The 17,203-nt window shown below is 47.0% G+C and overlaps 1 protein-coding gene and 1 pseudogene across 1 annotated transcript in view; one reads left to right on the top strand and one right to left on the bottom strand.

Moving 5' to 3' along the window:
- METTL1 (methyltransferase 1, tRNA methylguanosine) overlaps window positions 1-17,203 on the top strand; it is a 178,533-nt gene that overhangs the window by 107,768 nt on the left and 53,562 nt on the right. The gene's annotated exons all lie outside the window — the stretch shown is intronic.
- On the bottom strand, window positions 937-1,516 carry LOC144811602 (RNA demethylase ALKBH5 pseudogene; annotated as a pseudogene).

Here is a 17,203-nt window from a genome sequence, read left to right as displayed (position 1 = left end):
TAGGACAGGGGTTACCATAGGAAGGTGTCCATCAAATACCCTAGTATATCAGGAATCTGCGATCCTTATCCGAGAACGGAGATCATGCTGCAACATCAACAGCAAACGAGTGATGGAAAGTTCCTCTTTCAGATCGCAAGTGACCCAACAGATTGGTATAGGGCGAATTATCTCAAGTAATAGCAGGTCTCCGAAGCCCTATCGTGCGCTATAAAATGCTCAGTACTCTATCGCCAATACGAGCAAAACATCACTGCAGCGTTACTTCAAACACATCTAGATAGTCAGCTGTGATTGGACAATGACATGCCGTATTTATGTAAATAGTAATGGTATTCTTAATACCAGGAAATGACAGCACTGCAACTGGGAGTGACTCTATAGTGGATGTAAACCCCACAGTACATTCGCCATGGAATTGATCATACTTTTCCCACCTTGCAATAACTATGACCATGTCATCCCGAGAAAAGTAAGCCAGGCACCCCTTAGCCAAAGCCCCACTTTACTTGAGGGAAGTATCCGTGACTCTCATCCGCGCGTAAGCATGGAGATCCGACCCTCAGAGGGCGACTCCCGCCACACTCTCCTGCCAATCTAGGTGGCTTCCTCTCCCTGTGGAAAGTGAGCATATATGTCTTTACTAGAGGGCAGCAGGCCTTTATACCACCTTATCTCAAGGACTGTGGTCCTCCTATATGTCCATCTGCCAAGTAGACTGATAATTATATTTTGCGCTTTGCTTAAGAAGTGTTACAGGTCGCTACTATAAGGGGGCTCGATATTAACGAAAGACTACATTATGTCATGCATTGCTGCATAGCGATGATCGCAAATGATTTAGCCTTTTGGACACTTAAAATGACATTACCTATCACTTTCGCCATACACAGAGGTATCTTCACTCCACCAGCATGCCACTAACCCCATCTTTCTTTACCTGAGGACGGTGACACTACCCCTTCGCACAGGCCAAAACACCACGGGCTCGGACACCAGGATCGGCTTGAACTGGAACTCTCAGCCGAAGCACAGCGCCGAGTCTCTGAAGAAGGACACGGAAACGATGGGTCGTTCGAAGATGTGGATGGTGTCCACGTGCGAGACGATGAAGCCTCCGGGCTGGTAATCGTTGATGATGGCGCTGTTAACAAAGCCCTCGGGAATGACCCGGTGCTGCTCCAGTTTGGGGATGACCAGCTGGTGCACCCAGGTGGGAATTTCATCCACGTCGCCCTTTGGGGTATAGCCACTCCTGGCTGGGCCCGCACTTCTGCAGCTGCGCTCCATAAGTGTAGCCCTCCCCGAAAAAGTACTTGTTGCAGAGCGGAGCCCGGTCCACGGTGTGCTCCTTGTAAAGCCCCTTCGCGGCGGCGTGCACCACATCCTCGATGCAGGCGCACTCTTCTGGGCTGAAGAGGCGCATCTGCTGGATGCCGTGTTTCACTAGGCGCGCCTCCTTGTCCCGGTGGTGGAGTGGCGGCAGAGGGGGCTGCGGCGGCTCCTCATGGTCGCTTTACTTTCTTCAATAAAGGGCACACCCCCATAGTCTTTACGGCCGTTGCCTTGTAGCATTTTTTTCAAGGAAGGTATAAAAACAGGCATGCCTAGTTTCCCATTGTTTGGATACTGTGGCTTACTCCATAGAAACGTCGCCTGTGCCGTGGCGGGTAATCGACTTAGACGATGGACTGGGACTCGCCAAAGCCAAGAGATTTCTCTTAGAAAAAAAAAACTAGAGAGCTAACTTCAGTTCCATATTACATTAACAGAGTAAGGCACGGAAACAATAAGACCAGTTAACAAAGCATATCAGCATGAACAAAGAGAAGGATTTTGTTCTTTTAATAGCAAGTTAGTTGATAAGATGCAACAAGCGCCAACAAGTACGTCTACGTACCTGCCTGCTACACAATTGTGAATACAAATAACCTGTTTACTACACAGTGCTTTATACCAAAGTTTCTGCAGTCTCTAAGTTTAACAAGCGCTCGTGCGGCAGCAGGGGGGGAGGAGAAGGGGGGCTGCGCAATTTACTCGCGGGATCGATAATTGCTGCCGTTTGGCGGTGCGTGCTCCCGCAAGTGAATCTCCACACGTGCACGCGTTGCCATTGAAGGCAATGGAACGCGTGCACGTGCGTGGCTGAAAAGCCTAAGCGATTGGAAAAGGTCTTTTTGCCTTTGCAGCGCATGCGCACTGCGTAGGCGAGACCTAAAAAGGAATTGCTTCCTTCCCTGCGCCTGAGCGGTTGATGCCACATGGTTATAGTGCCGAGCTTTCAGTACACAGTGATTAACACTCAGGAGTTAGCCCAAAAGGCTAGCTTCAAAGGGAAAGCTACTTTTGAAGGGGCGACTGCAACAACACCCGTTAGCAGGATGCCTTTTTTTCCTGCAGACTATTAAGAGGCAGAGAAGGAAAACCGGTCTTCAAACGGGTTTTCGTGAGAGCGTGTAGCTCACTGGTAGCCACACCTGTAGGGTGGACTACCGTGCTCATGGCAACCAAAGAAGGGCCGCGCCATTTTGAAAGGGGCAAGAATGGGGCACTCTGGGACAGCTAGGTGCCACACATTGCACGAAACATGTCACTAGGTAGGAGTGGACCCAGTAGCCCATTAGCAAGGGACCGCATGGGCCTTTGGGCTCTTTTCTCAGATAAATATGGCACCCCTGGCACCCTGCCCCACAGATCACACAGAAAGGACCGAAGAAGGACTGCTATATTTAAAAGCACACTGCGAGGCTGCACTGGCTGGACAACAACGCACACAACTGCAAGGAACTCTTCAACATCGTGAAAGAGCTCTCCAACCCCAACGCCGGAAACAACTACATCACCCCGTCGCAAGACCTCTGCAACTCCCTCGCCTCCTACTTCCACAACAAGATCGCGGACATACACAACAGCTTCAGCATCCAACCAACGCACGACACAACCGCAGCAACGCCGCCCACCACCACCCTCCGCGCCTGGACTCCGATCAGCACCGAGGACACCATCCGCATGATGAACTCCATCCACTCCGGATCTCCGACCGACCCCTGCCCTCACCACGTCTTCAACAAGGCCGACGCTGTCATCGCACCCCACCTGCGGGACATTATCAACACCTCCTTCGACACCGCCACCTTCCCGGAGAGCTGGAAGCACGCAGAACTCAGCGCTCTACTCAAGAAACCTACAGCGGACCCCACCGAACTCAAGAATTACCGTCCCATCTCGCTCCTCCCGTTCCCGGCCAAAGTCATCGAAAAGACCGTCAACAAACAGCTGGCCGCCTTCCTCGAGACGAATGGATCCCTCGACCCCTCACAGTCTGGCTTCCGAGCCAACCACAGCACCGAGACCGCCCTCATCGCTGCCACCGATGACATCCGAAACCTGATGGACAACGGAGAAACAGCGGCCCTCATCCTCCTGGACCTCTCCGCGGCATTCAACACTGTCTGCCACCGCACCCTAGTGCAGCGCCTCGGCAACATCGGAATCCAGGAGAAGGCACTGGAATGGATCACCTCCTTCCTCAACGGAAGAACACAGAGAGTCCGCCTACCACCGTACAAGTCAGAGGCCACCGAAGTCATCTGCGGCGTCCCTCAAAGATCCTCGCTGAGTCCCACCCTCTTCAACGTCTACATGAGCCCCCTCGCGGCCATCGCACGCCAACACAACCTCAACATAATCTCCTACGCCGACGACACCCAGCTGATCCTCTCCCTGACCAACAACCCCGCCGCCGCCAGAGCCAACCTGCACGAAGGGATGAGAGCTGTAGCCGAGTGGATGACGACCAGCCGCCTGAAACTGACCTCAGACAAGACGGAGGTCCTCATCCTGGGCTCCTCGCCCTCCGCCTGGGACGACTCCTGGTGGCCCCCCGCCCTGGGCACCGCACCCAAACCGACGGACCACGTACGCAACCTGGGCTTCATCCTGGACTCCTCCCTCTCCATGACCAGAGAAGTCAACGCCGTCTCCTCGTCATGCTTCAACATCCTACGCATGCTACGGAAGATCTTCTGGTGGATCCCCACCGAGACCAGGAAGACCGTCACCCAGGCCCTCGTCACCAGCCGACTGGACTACGGCAACGCCCTCTACGCCGGAACCACCGCCAAGCTCCAGAAGAGACTCCAGCGGATCCAGAACGCCTCAGCCAGACTCATCCTCGACATCCCACGTATCAGCCACATCTCCGGACATCTGAGAGACCTGCACTGGCTCCCCGTCAACAAAAGAATCACCTTCCGTCTCCTCACCCACGCGCACAAAGCCCTACACGACCAAGGCCTGAGCTACCTCAACAACCGAATCAACTTCTACGCTCCCAAGCGCCACCTCAGATCAACCAGCCGCGCCCTCGCCGCCGTCCCCCGCATCCGAAGAGCGACAACAGGAGGAAGGTCCTTCTCCTACCTGGCCGCCAAGACCTGGAACTCCCTCCCGACCGACCTGCGCCTGACCCAAGACCACCTCTCCTTCAGGAAGAAGCTCAAGACCTGGCTGTTCGAGCAGTAACGGCACCCCCCCCTCCTAGCGCCTTGAGACCCTACGGGTGAGTAGCGCGCTCTATAAATGTCTTGATTGATTGATTGATTGACTGTCGGAAGAGCTACACTTTCTCCACTGTGGGCTAGAAACGTTTTTGACTGTGCCTGCTGTTCCTAGCTTGGGGAAAAGTTGATTCCCGGCCCCCACCTACAGCAGTGACTCCAAGGATTATTCGGCTGATCCCCCCACTGGAACCAGCTCCATGGACCCAAGAGTGGAAGAAGCCCAAACCAACAAGTTCCAGAGAAGTCTCAGATATGCCGTGGGTGCTTGTGCTATGTCTAGCCTGGGACCTTCGCAAGTTGTGCCCTGTGATCTTCGGCACCTGGAGTGTCAAGGGAAACTCGGACGCGCTAGGAGCGTGTCGTGGTGCAGCCCGGGTGTTGGTGAGTAGCGCCTGGGCCTCGTGTGCACCAAAGGAAGAAGTGAGACTCAGACGTGCAGTGTGAGTGTCGTGGTGCAGCCAGGGCATTGGTGAGAAGTGCCTGGACATCGTGTGCACTAACGGAGAAAATGAGTCTCGGATGCGCTGGGTGCGTGTTGTGTTGCAGCCCGGGTGCTGGTGAAGAGCGCCGGGCCTCGTAGGCACCAAAAGAAGAAGTGAGTCTCCGACGTGCAGGAGTGCATGTCGTGGTGCAGCCAGGGCTTTTGGGAAGAGCGCCTGGATATCGTGTGCACCAGGAGAAGAGGTGAGACTCAAACACGCAGGGTGCGTGTTGAGGTGCATGCGGAACGTTGGTGAAGAGAGCTGGATCGTCGTGCGCGCCAAAGAAGAGGCGAGTCTCGAACGGGCGGTGTGCGTGTCGAAGTGCAACCTGAAGGTGCTGGTGAGGAGTGCCGGGTTCTGGTGTGCACTGAATTGAAGTAAAGTCTCCACAGTGCTGAGGGCGGGTTTTGGTGTGGACTGAGACCGCCGGAGTGAGGGCCAAATCATTGGGGCCCTCTGAGTCAATCAGCAGTGGCCTGGACCGGCAGCCAAAGAAGAACTGAGCCGCCAGCTCGAGTCCGCCACAACCCGTGACGGAGTTCTGGATCAAAGCCCAAATCGCAAACGTCTGGGAGGTGAGTGGGATCGCACCCTCCCAAGGTAACGTGGATCAACATCTGGGGTGGGGTGCGGGTCTGGAGGGGACACTCTCTCGGCCTCCCGCTGCGTGAGCCGTTGCTTCGGCTCTTATCCCGGCTCGTGATGACCCAGAACGGGGCAGTACTTTTTGTGTCAACATTTGATCCATAAAGGAGGCACTGATTAACAGAGCACGTAAAACTTTTGTATTACACTTTGCATAATTGCTGCTTACGAACTATCGAACTGTCGTATGACGCATGACCACATTTGTGCCTGACGACCTTTATGCTTGGTGTACTAAGCACTACGTTATTTCTCCCTTGCATATTACCTGATTGTAACGCGGCACATTGCATTATTTCTTCAGTGCACAGTATCTGAGTATAACTGGCACAGTGTATTATTTCTTTAGTGCACTGTTCAGGATTGTAGCGTGACACATTGCTTTGTTTCTTCCTGGTACAGGGCATACTGATGGTGATACGCATTGCATTATTCCTTAACTTGCAAGTACATGACTGTGGGGCTACGTATGGCATTGTTTCTCTATTGCACAGTATAAGAGAATATTGTTACACATTGCAGTATTGTCTCCTTTTGCAACCTGTGTGATTCTAGCAATACGACTTGCCTAACCTTTTGGGAAACGGTTAGAAGTGAGCTTAACTGTTGGTTAAGAAGCAGTGGTTGTGATTAAAACCTACCAACCCACCGGAAAGAATACTACCCATTCTTACATGTTGCTTTTGTATCGTGTGTTCCTAGCTTATAATTGCTTATATAAAGATTATACTAATTTTTATCAATACTCGTGTGGAGAATATTTGTGATAACATCATGGGGTTACTGTGAGCCTTGTTGCACATACTGAACACTTGTGCCTTGGAGATAAGCCTGGCTGCTTGTGCCAAGGTACTAAGGGGGGTGAGCAGGGCTATCTCAGACGGTGTCCTTACTTAGCCTAACATTGAAGCGAGGGGTCGGAGACGCACGCCTCCAGCATTTGGTGGCGGCGGTAAGCGACAGGGACCTCCACTTCCAACAGGATGACATACATATTTTTTTTCTCTGCTTTGTGGCGCAGCATGCAATACTTCATCGCCTTGGTGCTTTCCTCTGTAATGGCTTTGGAGCTTAAGTCTTGAGTGCAAAGCTCATTTTATGGATTATGACTTTTGGGAAAACGTTTAGACAAAGTAGTGACAGCTGGAGCTTGGTGGTCCGCGGAGAGGTGGGGAGGATGCAGTGACTTCCTTTGGGTTTTGGTGAGCAGATGCACAGCACCAAAGTCTACAATTATTCTAGTCTGAACGCCTGGCGAGGGTGGTCAGTTTTGGGGTGGGGGCTAAGATATGTTTACAGATTGGTGATGTTGCTATGTACTTAGTAGGGCATGGACCTTTCAGGAAGCCTCCTGCCTCAATCTGCATTAGAGCTGCATTAGATATTACATCTAACTAAACCTGACCCACGTTGGGGGGAGGCACACTCATTTGCAGCATTCAGAGCAAAAGGGGGCAAGAAAATCAACTTAAACCCACTTAGAATTGCATCAGAGAAATAGGAAAACATGCCTCGAAATAACACTCAAATGGAGGGACCATCATTGCAGTATTTTTACCGTCAAAGACTAGGAACATTAAAATGTTCGGTTTAAAGTGCTATTGCGAATCTTTTCTAATGATATGAACTATATACAAACGACCGTAACAAAACTTAAAACCTCACAGGGGACACCAATGACTTTCAATATGTGGCTAAATGCTTGGGGGGAGAGGGGTGGGGGGGAGTGGAACAAGGAAAATTCGTATGCGAGTCAATGGATTGCAATGTTTTCGGTGCTCCTGACGGGTCAGTTTCATGTGACTGAACCATGTGTTACTTCCTGTTTTAACTCTTTCTCACAACCGATGCAGAGAAATTATTGAAGTGAGGTTTTAGGCTAGGATTTATCTGGTTGAACATAGTTACTTATTGTGTTTTTAGAAGGCTCCATGACACCTTTTTGATACTTTAGAGCACGGTATGGGCGGTTTATTGACTGTGTATAGAAGGATAATGAGGGCTATCGTAAAGCCGGAGCTAGCTGTCCTGGTCTGATATTATTCATCACTGCCCTGTGTGAAGCAGTTCAGTTAAAGGCAACCCTGATCAGCTAAATTTCCAGGGCCCTCCTGAACCACAAATGCTTGTGTTCTGCCCTCAGGTTTGGGTGTAATGCATGCCATGATCCATGATCCAGAGCCCTGAACTCCCAAGTGCTGGCCTCGCATCTTTGATCTCAGTGTAGTCTTTCTGGGTGCTTTGGTGTACAAGGGTTTGAAATCAGGAGTGAACCTCTGTAGGTATCTTCGGCTATTGACTAAATCAACCTGGTAGACCATGCAGAATTCTTGAAACTGGATTGTAGCACCGCCCAGACGCCAGTGATGGCCCATAGAGCCTCATGGAAGGTGGTTTCTCCTTTTCAGTTACAGCCGACAACTTGAAATCCTGCATCCTGGAAAAGTGCTTTGTCTGGAGTCCACTCTGCACAATGGTGCAGCAAGACATGACATTTGACAACCATCCGTACATGGAGATAATGTCCCACACTATTGCAGACGGGGGTGCAGACCTAAAATCATGACTTCTGTCACATTGCAAGCCGACTAAAAATCCTGCTTGCCTAGAAGCCTAAAACGCTGGGTACGCCTCTGACCATTCCGTTATTGGAAGAGCGGCAGTGTGCAGGCCCTGAACTTTTTTGTGGTGCGGTTTCCAGGAAGCCTAGCATTCTGTTTCGAGTTAACTTCAGTTTCTCGGCATTTAATCAAAATGCGTCAAATGCGTCGTTTTAAAACTCACAATTTCAAAAGGGACTTCCTGCCATTGTTCTGGTGATTTCCAGCTGCTTAGCAAGAAATAAAGGATTTAGATGCTAAGCTAATAAAATGATTTTTATATAAAACACATGCCCTCTTGCTTTAATTAGACTACAGTGTCCTGCAGGCTTCCCAAAGTGGTTTTTTTCTTTTTAAGGAAGGTTTTATATGTTTGGGTACCAAGGAACTCCATTTGCCCTCCAGGAAAAGGGAATCAAGCAGACTTCGATTAAATAACAAAAAACTCCACATAATAAACGTTTTCAGTATGAGAGAATGGACTGAACTTAAGGGTACCATTAGCCATGTGTCGAGCATGTTTGCATGCCTTGAGGCAGCCCTGCAGTGTGGGGGTCTCGGGTGGCTGCCAGCTATTCCTGTAAACGAGCAGCCATACTTGAGAGGCCAGATGACTGCCGACAGACCTTGAATGACCCCTTGAAAGTGTGGGAATGACAAGAGGTTGGCAAAGTCTCAGACAGTGAATGCATGGTTGAGCTGAAATCAAAGAACAATTGGGTTTTGTTTTTATAGCACACATAGTAGACTAAGTGGCTTCTAGGCACCTAGCTGCATTTTGTATATCTGCATTTGATGGTGGTGAAGAGTACTGGAGTATGTCTATTGTAGAATAAGTTTATTGCGCTGCTAATAGTGTGAATCAAACCTCCTCTTAAAGGGGAGCATGGAGACAGGATGCCATGCACATCCAAACATTGTCTTCTACTCCCACAAGTGGAACCTCTGCTGCCAGCGTCCCTGATTGAAATATTTTAAGGTGGGTCAGGTCAATTTTTCAAATTGGGCCCTTGGGGCAGGAGAAAAACTCAAGCACAGTCACATTTTCATAAAGAGTGCTTTGTACGTGCTTTGAGGATTTCTGTCGTTTTGGAGCATCCAAAATGTGCTTATTGTGATCTGGCCACATGCAATCACACTCACTCTTTCAGAGCATCAGGGTTGGGATATCTACTGCCAACTTCGCGTGCCAGATTCGGGACCACTAATCTGAGGTATTAAAACTCGATAAGTCTGCCAGAAGAGGCCACCTAGACCCTGCTTTGAGAGATAGAGATGACCGATAGTCCAAGAGGGGCCTGGAAGTTTTCTTTCACAAAGAAGACGCTACTTTGAAAGATGGGGCTTTGAAGGAGCCTAGGAGTCCACTAACGCTGCCAATGTGATGCTGGTAAAGACCCGCACCATTGTTACAGAAGTGAAGTCTGAAAGTTCCTGGTGTGTCCAAGGGCTTCCATTCCTGAAGTAGAAGGTGGCTGTGGTCCTGCCGGGAAGGTGTTATGATGGTAGCTTCTTACCAAAAAAGTCTTCAAATTGTCGGACGCGCCTGGTGGTCCATGGCCGTATTTCCAGGAGGTGCAAATGCCTCAGCTAGTTCTTGTAAATGAAAATGGGCCAGAAGTAGGACGTTCTTTATTTTGTATGTTTCCGGACTGTCTTCATTAACATGCGGTGGTTAAAGTGCAAGAAACAAATATGTAAACTCTGACCCGGAGTGCCGTGGAGGCGGAGTCACTGAGTTTGGTGCCAGGGTCAAAGACATGCATAAATAGAACCAAATATTCTGTTGTAGTTTTGTTGTTTTTAGGTTTCACATGCACATCGTTCGTGAAATCTCTTGTAAAATAAAAACAAAAACTTTATATGGCCCCAGACCCTGCTCATTACTTACCTGTATTTGCCATTGGTTGGCCCCACGTCATTCTCATTTACTTACTTCCTATTGGTCAGTGGCTCCTCCTGGCCTTCGGCTTCCTTCTGAGCTTTGGAATCTTTTTCCATGCAGTGGAGCATGGACCAAGTACTGCTTGATGTGGTCAGTGTCCTTCCACAGGCCAGAAGGCTCCTGCCTTACATTTATATTTACCAGCATGCACTCTAAGCGTGTGCGCGTGTGTGCAGCCACCAACTCATCCCCCTCACCACCAACCCTCCTGTTGCTTGCCTGTCCTGCCCTACCCTTCCCCTCCGACTGCCCCGGCCCCCATGACGCTCCCAACCGCCACAATTTTTTTTTTTTTTAATAAAGTTGGCTTTGTTAATGTTTTTAGACAGTGCTCATAGAAATTGCAGTGTGTGTCGCAACTGTTCATGTTCCAAACAAAAAACATTTGTGATGGTGACGGTGTGATTACTCAATTGCAAATTAACTCTAGGCAGCAGAAAAAGAGGGCATCTTACTCTGCCCTTACACTATACTGTGATTCCAGGGAACAGACCAGCCCTTGAGACTTTTAAATTTGCATTCTTTAAAGGAACGAGCAGTTTCTTTTGTATTCTACAGGAACACAATATTTTCAAATTACCTAAAAGTCTATATTTTTCTGATTCCTGTACATGATGTAATTACCTCTCAGATGTATTCGAAAACACCATTCTACTTTTAGAAAAGAAAGTCTTTCCTGTGTTAGGCTGGAAGTATATTCCAATTTGTAAGTTAGTTTTGGTGATTAAATTACTAACAAGAACACATTGCGTTCTCCACAAAGGTGTATTCCTGAGAAAGTATTTCCTTTCCAACATGGCCTCTATGCTGAAGCGGGCTCAGTCAGATCCTTCTTTTGTTTCTATGCCATGGAGCTTCTATACACGTCTCTGAGTTGTTGGAGACTGAAGCTCGGGAGCAGGGATCCCATTGGATGAGGCCTAGGGTGACCAACTGGCATGGGTGCAAATTCAGGACGGCGAGTGTAAAAATTCAGGACAAAGGGTCCAAATTCAGGACAAAAATTCAGGACAAAAGGTCGAAATTCAGGACAGAACTTCGGGACAAAAGGTAAGTTTTACAGACGCGTCAGAGGAGGTCGCGCAATAGTATATAACTAAGTAAATAGACAACCACTGAAGTACAGGTCAAAATACGTTTATATTAGGTTGAGACTATCTTGCACTTCACGTTTTTTCAGTATGGCCGCTGCTTGCTACCTTAGACGATTCAAAACTGACATCTCGCTCCACCAGGTACATTATAGTCACCAGACGATGGTGAACCACACCTGAATATAAGTGAGGCCGCTTTTATCGTTGATTGAAAACTACTGGATATACAAGGAACTTGGCAGTGCCAGCCAAAGTAACAAACCCCTCACCCCCTTTCCAGCCTCCCAGGGAAACACCTGATGCCCAGTTGGCCAATTCGGCCTTACTACTACCCTAGAAGGGTGCCCCTCATCTTCACATAGACCATCTCTCATGTGTATTTAACTTCTTTTAAAGTGTTACTCATCCCAAGTATGTAGGACAGGGTTTTAGAGTGCGTTACATCACACACACATTATGTGGAGACAATGACTCATATAAACGTGAAAGTCAATGTATAGGAAATGTTACTTAAGATAATGGGTGATACAAGGTGTAATCCTTCTTTAATATATCATTCAGTCTTTCACCATTCATTCTGCCCTTCCATCTATGTGCCCATTTATATCCAAACATATTCAACCTTTTGCAAACCTATCCACCATGTATCCTTCCATCCATCATTTCACTCATCCATCCCTCCATCCACCCTTTCACTCATCCATTCATTATTCATCCACCCACACTTTCACCCCACCTATCCACTCGTCTACCCATCCATCTATTCACCCATCTATCCAGCCATTTACCCTTTCACCCATCCAGCCATCCACCCTTTCACCCATACAGCCATCCTTTCACTTACTCAGTCATCCACCCCGTCACTTATTCTTCCACCCATTCATCCTTTCAGTCATTCATCCTCCCTTTCTCTCTCCATCCCCCTTTCACTTTTCCATCCATCCTTCCACCCACCCATCTACTCATCCATTCATGAATCCATCCATTGACCCTATTACTCATCCATCCGTTCTCTCATCCATTTATCCTTTCACTTCTTCACTCATCTATCCATCCTTTTGTCCATCTACACTCTTATACTCACTCATCAATCCTTACATCCACCCTTTAACTTATCCATCATCCATCCATCCTTTCACATATCAATTCATCAATCCAGCCATCCTTTCACTCATCCATTCACTTGCCCTTCATCTACCCTTTCACTCATCCATTCATCCTTTCACACATCTATCCACCCATTTACCCATCCATCTACCCTTCCACCCATACATCCATCTATTTACCTTTTCTCTCAAACATACTTCCACTCATTCACTCATCCATCCTTTCAATATCTATCCATTCACCCTTTCATTCATCCATTCACTAATCCATCCAGCCATTCACACATTCCTTCATTTATTTACTCACCCACCTTTTCACATTATGAGCTGAGCCTTTGTCTGCAGCGGTGCAGACAGATGAGCCCCATCAAGAACTCCACCCTCGCTGTAGTTCCTAAAGTAATTGGTGGGGTGGGGAGGATTCACTATGCCCCTGCACAAAGGCAATCTGAAAACTAGAAATCATGAGTCATGCATGTTGCACAGTGCCAGGATTTGAGGTGACTGTGACATGGTGTTGTTTCCAGGGCTTTAAGTTGCCTAAAAAACTGGGGGGTCTCTTCAAAGGGGATGTTCGATGTAAGGGCGTGTTTTTAAACCCATAGGCTAAAAATCTTTGCTTAGCATAGTGTTTCACAGGACTGATATTATGTTGTTCCTGTCATTGCATCCAGATATATAATACAGCAAGTATCATTACACCAACAAGCCAGGACTATTGGCTTTGTCAATGGTTGTTATTTGCTTAAAATAAAAAAGCAGTAACCATGGCTTTGTTGAATATAAGATTGAAAATATTTCAGTTCTAAAATGATGAGATAGTGAAAGTAAATAACCTGTTCTTTTGAACTTGTTTCACAGGCTTCTTTATGTAAACTGTTGTCTAACATTGCAGTATGGGCGTTTACCTTTTATTTAACAGAATGCCCTGCTGTACACTGAGGCAGGAGGAGGCCACCACAATCTGTCACACTCCAGACTGCCCCATTGACATTCTGTATGTGGCAATTAGCCGGCACACAGAACGACAATGGGCGAGTGGGGCTGCTCTTGTGCTCAAGGAGGAGTGCGAGGCGACAGCATCAAGGGGCTAAGGCTTCTCACAGGGGAGCAGTGCTGCTCCCCTGTGATGGTCAAAATTACAGACAAAAGGCATCCGTAAAAGGGATCCTCATGGACAACGGACGCGCGGTCCAAATTACGGACAGTCTGTGAAATTTACGGACGGTTGGTCACCCTAATGAGGCCACTGACTAGGGGTAAGGAAATCGGGGCGAGTACCTCCGCCGGGTGAGAAGAGGTAAATGTGGCCAGAGCAAGGTGTCTGAATCACCTGCTTAACCATCCGGTCGACCTTCGGACAGAAGCTTCAGCCTCACAATGAAACCGGCTGCACATAGCTTCCAGTAACTTGGCACCATTTGTGGCGCCTTCCACTTGTCCCCTTGCGGTGGGGATTTTAGGATTTGTGACAAATACTTATAATTAGAAGAGCAAGCCTACAAGTCTCAAGACGGACTTTGCGTTTACCACTAAATGACTGATTAAAGCTGTTACCCAGCACAGAGCTCTCAAGATTCCCGATTCCATGTGTGTTATAGTTTTGTATAATCGTTTTATTCTACTATAAAATGTATTTTTTTAATGATAAACTCGGGACGAAAAGTACCAGAAAACATAGCGAAAAAAATGATCTATTGGTGCACGAAAGTGGCAATTGTAAAATGTCTGGAGTGCTTAGAAACTATGCAGAACTCCCCGACCAGACAAATTGCTTTAAACTGGAATCGCATGCCATATAACACAAACCTTTCTTGTCACATAGACAGTCCTGCCACGTTTCCCACTTCAAAGTGTGACTAGCTTCTCCAGCCATGTTTTTTTTTTTTTATATTGGGATTTGTATTCTTGCTTATGCCATTATAAAACAGGACTACATGTCCCAGAATTCAAAGGCAAAAGAACTGGACTGGAAAAGCACATCCCGCATGGACCTAGGAAACTTCGCAGTTATGTGAATCATTTACATAGGCGTACATTTACAGCCATTTTTTAAAATCGCATAGCATTTACAATGCATTAATCTGCTTTGCATGTGTTATAAATGAAAATGCGATATAAAACAAGCATTTTCCTAGCCAATATGTTTCGCTTATGCGCGATCTTTAGGCTTTGTTAATGTGATTAGACATATACCACAGCACCACAGGCTGCTGTGCAACATGGCTGAAAATAATGGAAATAATACCGCTATGACTCGGCCAACAATCGCTGCGTCATAACACTTTTTTCCCTTTACTTTCAGATCTCAAATGGGCAAAACCTATTGGTTTTGCCAATGCATGTTTCCCAATCAGTTTACTGCATTTAAAATAACTCACACAACCAAGATGAAAATTAAATGCAAAAAAAAGAACTCTTTTATGTTATGAATCCTCAGGTGCTTAATGCTATTGCAGCAGGTGTCTCGGAGTTTAATTCTGTTTGGTTCAGTCAGAAATATTGACTTGTATATTTATAGAGCTTTGAGGTCGCAAACTGTCAAAAGGCAGTATTAATATGTCATTATTTTAGCATTCTATAACAAACAATATAAGACAGGCTGCAGGAAAAATAATTTGGTGTTTACAGCAAAGGACATACTTTCATAGTATATACTTAAGTAATAGATAATCAGACTTTACCTAGTACCAGCATTTTAATAAATGTCCATTAAAATAGACATTGAGGAACTCGGCTGAAATGAAAACCCCCCATGGATTGCCTCTCAGAAAGAATAAATATGTTGTACAATGAAGCTTCGAGTGACTCCATCAGTTAAAGCCCATAGTGGCTCCCAAGCGGTCTTTACATTTGGTGATTAACCAACTGCACATATTTACATTTCTTGCAGGGAGGAGACTACCTTGGGGTGTAGCCTGTTTCTTCTTTATATGTGTCACTCTTTAGGCTCTACAGTATATGAGACCTGCCCTCGCCCCTTCCCTTTCAACAAGATGCACCCCAAGATCAGCAGTAACCCTTTTGGGACCAGTCTTGCTTTACATGCCAATTTCACTTTCTAGCATTAAGGCCAATGTCACCCTAGCACCTTTGTTTGTGTTTGTTTTTGTACAAAAAGTTGTAGACAGCCTTGAGCCTAGGAGCGATGGCCCAGTGCAGTGGGCAGAGAAGACAGCGTGAATGCACCATTGGTGCTGCAGGTGCAGTGGGACTGAGGTTCGGGGGTGTGAACTGCCCACTCTAGGGCTCCCAGTTTTATGGTATTTTTTTTTTAACATTCCGTCTGTATTTATCCATATTTATTTTTGGGCCATTTTATCAGTATTTATCCATATTTATTTTATGTTTTGTTTATAAATGATGTAAAACTGTACATTTCCATATGTATTTAACTGATAGAGACACACTCATCCTTTGATGTCTGTCTTGATTTGGCTATTTAAGCTGCCAAATATTACATACCAATACATCCACTAAATATTAGCAATATAACACAAACTTATGTTGACATATGCCATTAATTAAAGAAATGTCATCCTGTTTTTTCCCCGATGATGTCCATCGGCTCAGCTGTTGGGCTACAATTCATGAAATACAGCACAGAGAGTCACTTAAAAGAAGCACAATTTTCTGTATTTATCAACTTTTACAAATAAATGCAGACAGAAAACAGTGTTTTCTGTCTGTATTTATCTGTTAAAATCTATAAAAACAGAAAACAAGGAGCCTGAATCATAATTAGAACTATCTTACTTTGCAAAAGGGGCATCTGGCATCATCTCATCATCGCCAAAGAGGACTCTACCCAACTGGAGGCGATCCAACCCTGTGACTGGTCAGACCACCACATTATCACCTTCTTTATCAACAAAAAAGTTAAACTTAACCCGGCTCAACCTACCAAATCCAAGACCTGGAAAAGGGACATGAAGAATCTTAACCCCAATACCCTGCCTCCCCACATCGGCAGTCTCCTCCTTCCCCCTTCAGGTGCCTCGGATGTTCAATCGCTGACCGATCACTACCTTGACTCTATGACTTCAATAGTCAACGAAGCCGCCCCATTGCAACTGAAGAGAGTCTCCACCAAGATCTCTAACCCTTGGTATGACGGCAGACTCAATGATGACAGGCGTGCTATGCGAATGGCAGAGCGCACCTGGAGATCTGACCCCTCATTACTGCATCTCAAAACGCTTAAGAACAAGAGAAATGCCTACTTTAGGAAAATAAAGCGCGCAAAGTCTGACTTCTTTAGCCGCCAGCTGGACCAAGCAAAAAACAGGCCAAAAAAGCTGTTCGAACTAATCAAAACTCAAACAAAGACACAACCCTTACAATCAAACAGCACAACAAGCGACACCCCACACTGTGAAGCCTTCTCTGCTTTCTTTAAGCTAAATGATTCAGAATAGGGGGTGGTGATGAACAGAGTGTCTGAATTAAGCAGACCACTCTTACCCAGTCCAAAGATCAGGGCTTGATCCATCACCGTTTTTTAGCTCACTGCACCATCCCAGCTCAGAACCTGGCTATATGCAAATTAGTCTGTTCCTGTCCCAGTGCATGATGGGAACAGGGCAAACCAAACTACCAAGCCAATTCTTATACTGGGAAGGAAACAAGCTTCCGGGGACCGGTTTCTGGCATTTCAGCCGTCGTCGGCCCGGCTTGCTTGAATCCTGATGGTGCAATGAGCAAGGGACTCACATCTGAGTATACCCTTCCACGCTTATGGTGGACAAAATGATTCAGAAAAGGGGGTG

This window comes from Lissotriton helveticus, chromosome 1_1 (genome assembly GCF_964261635.1).
Source record: "Lissotriton helveticus chromosome 1_1, aLisHel1.1, whole genome shotgun sequence".
Lineage (NCBI taxonomy): Eukaryota > Metazoa > Chordata > Amphibia > Caudata > Salamandridae > Lissotriton > Lissotriton helveticus.
This window is presented reverse-complemented; position numbering and strand designations above follow the sequence as displayed.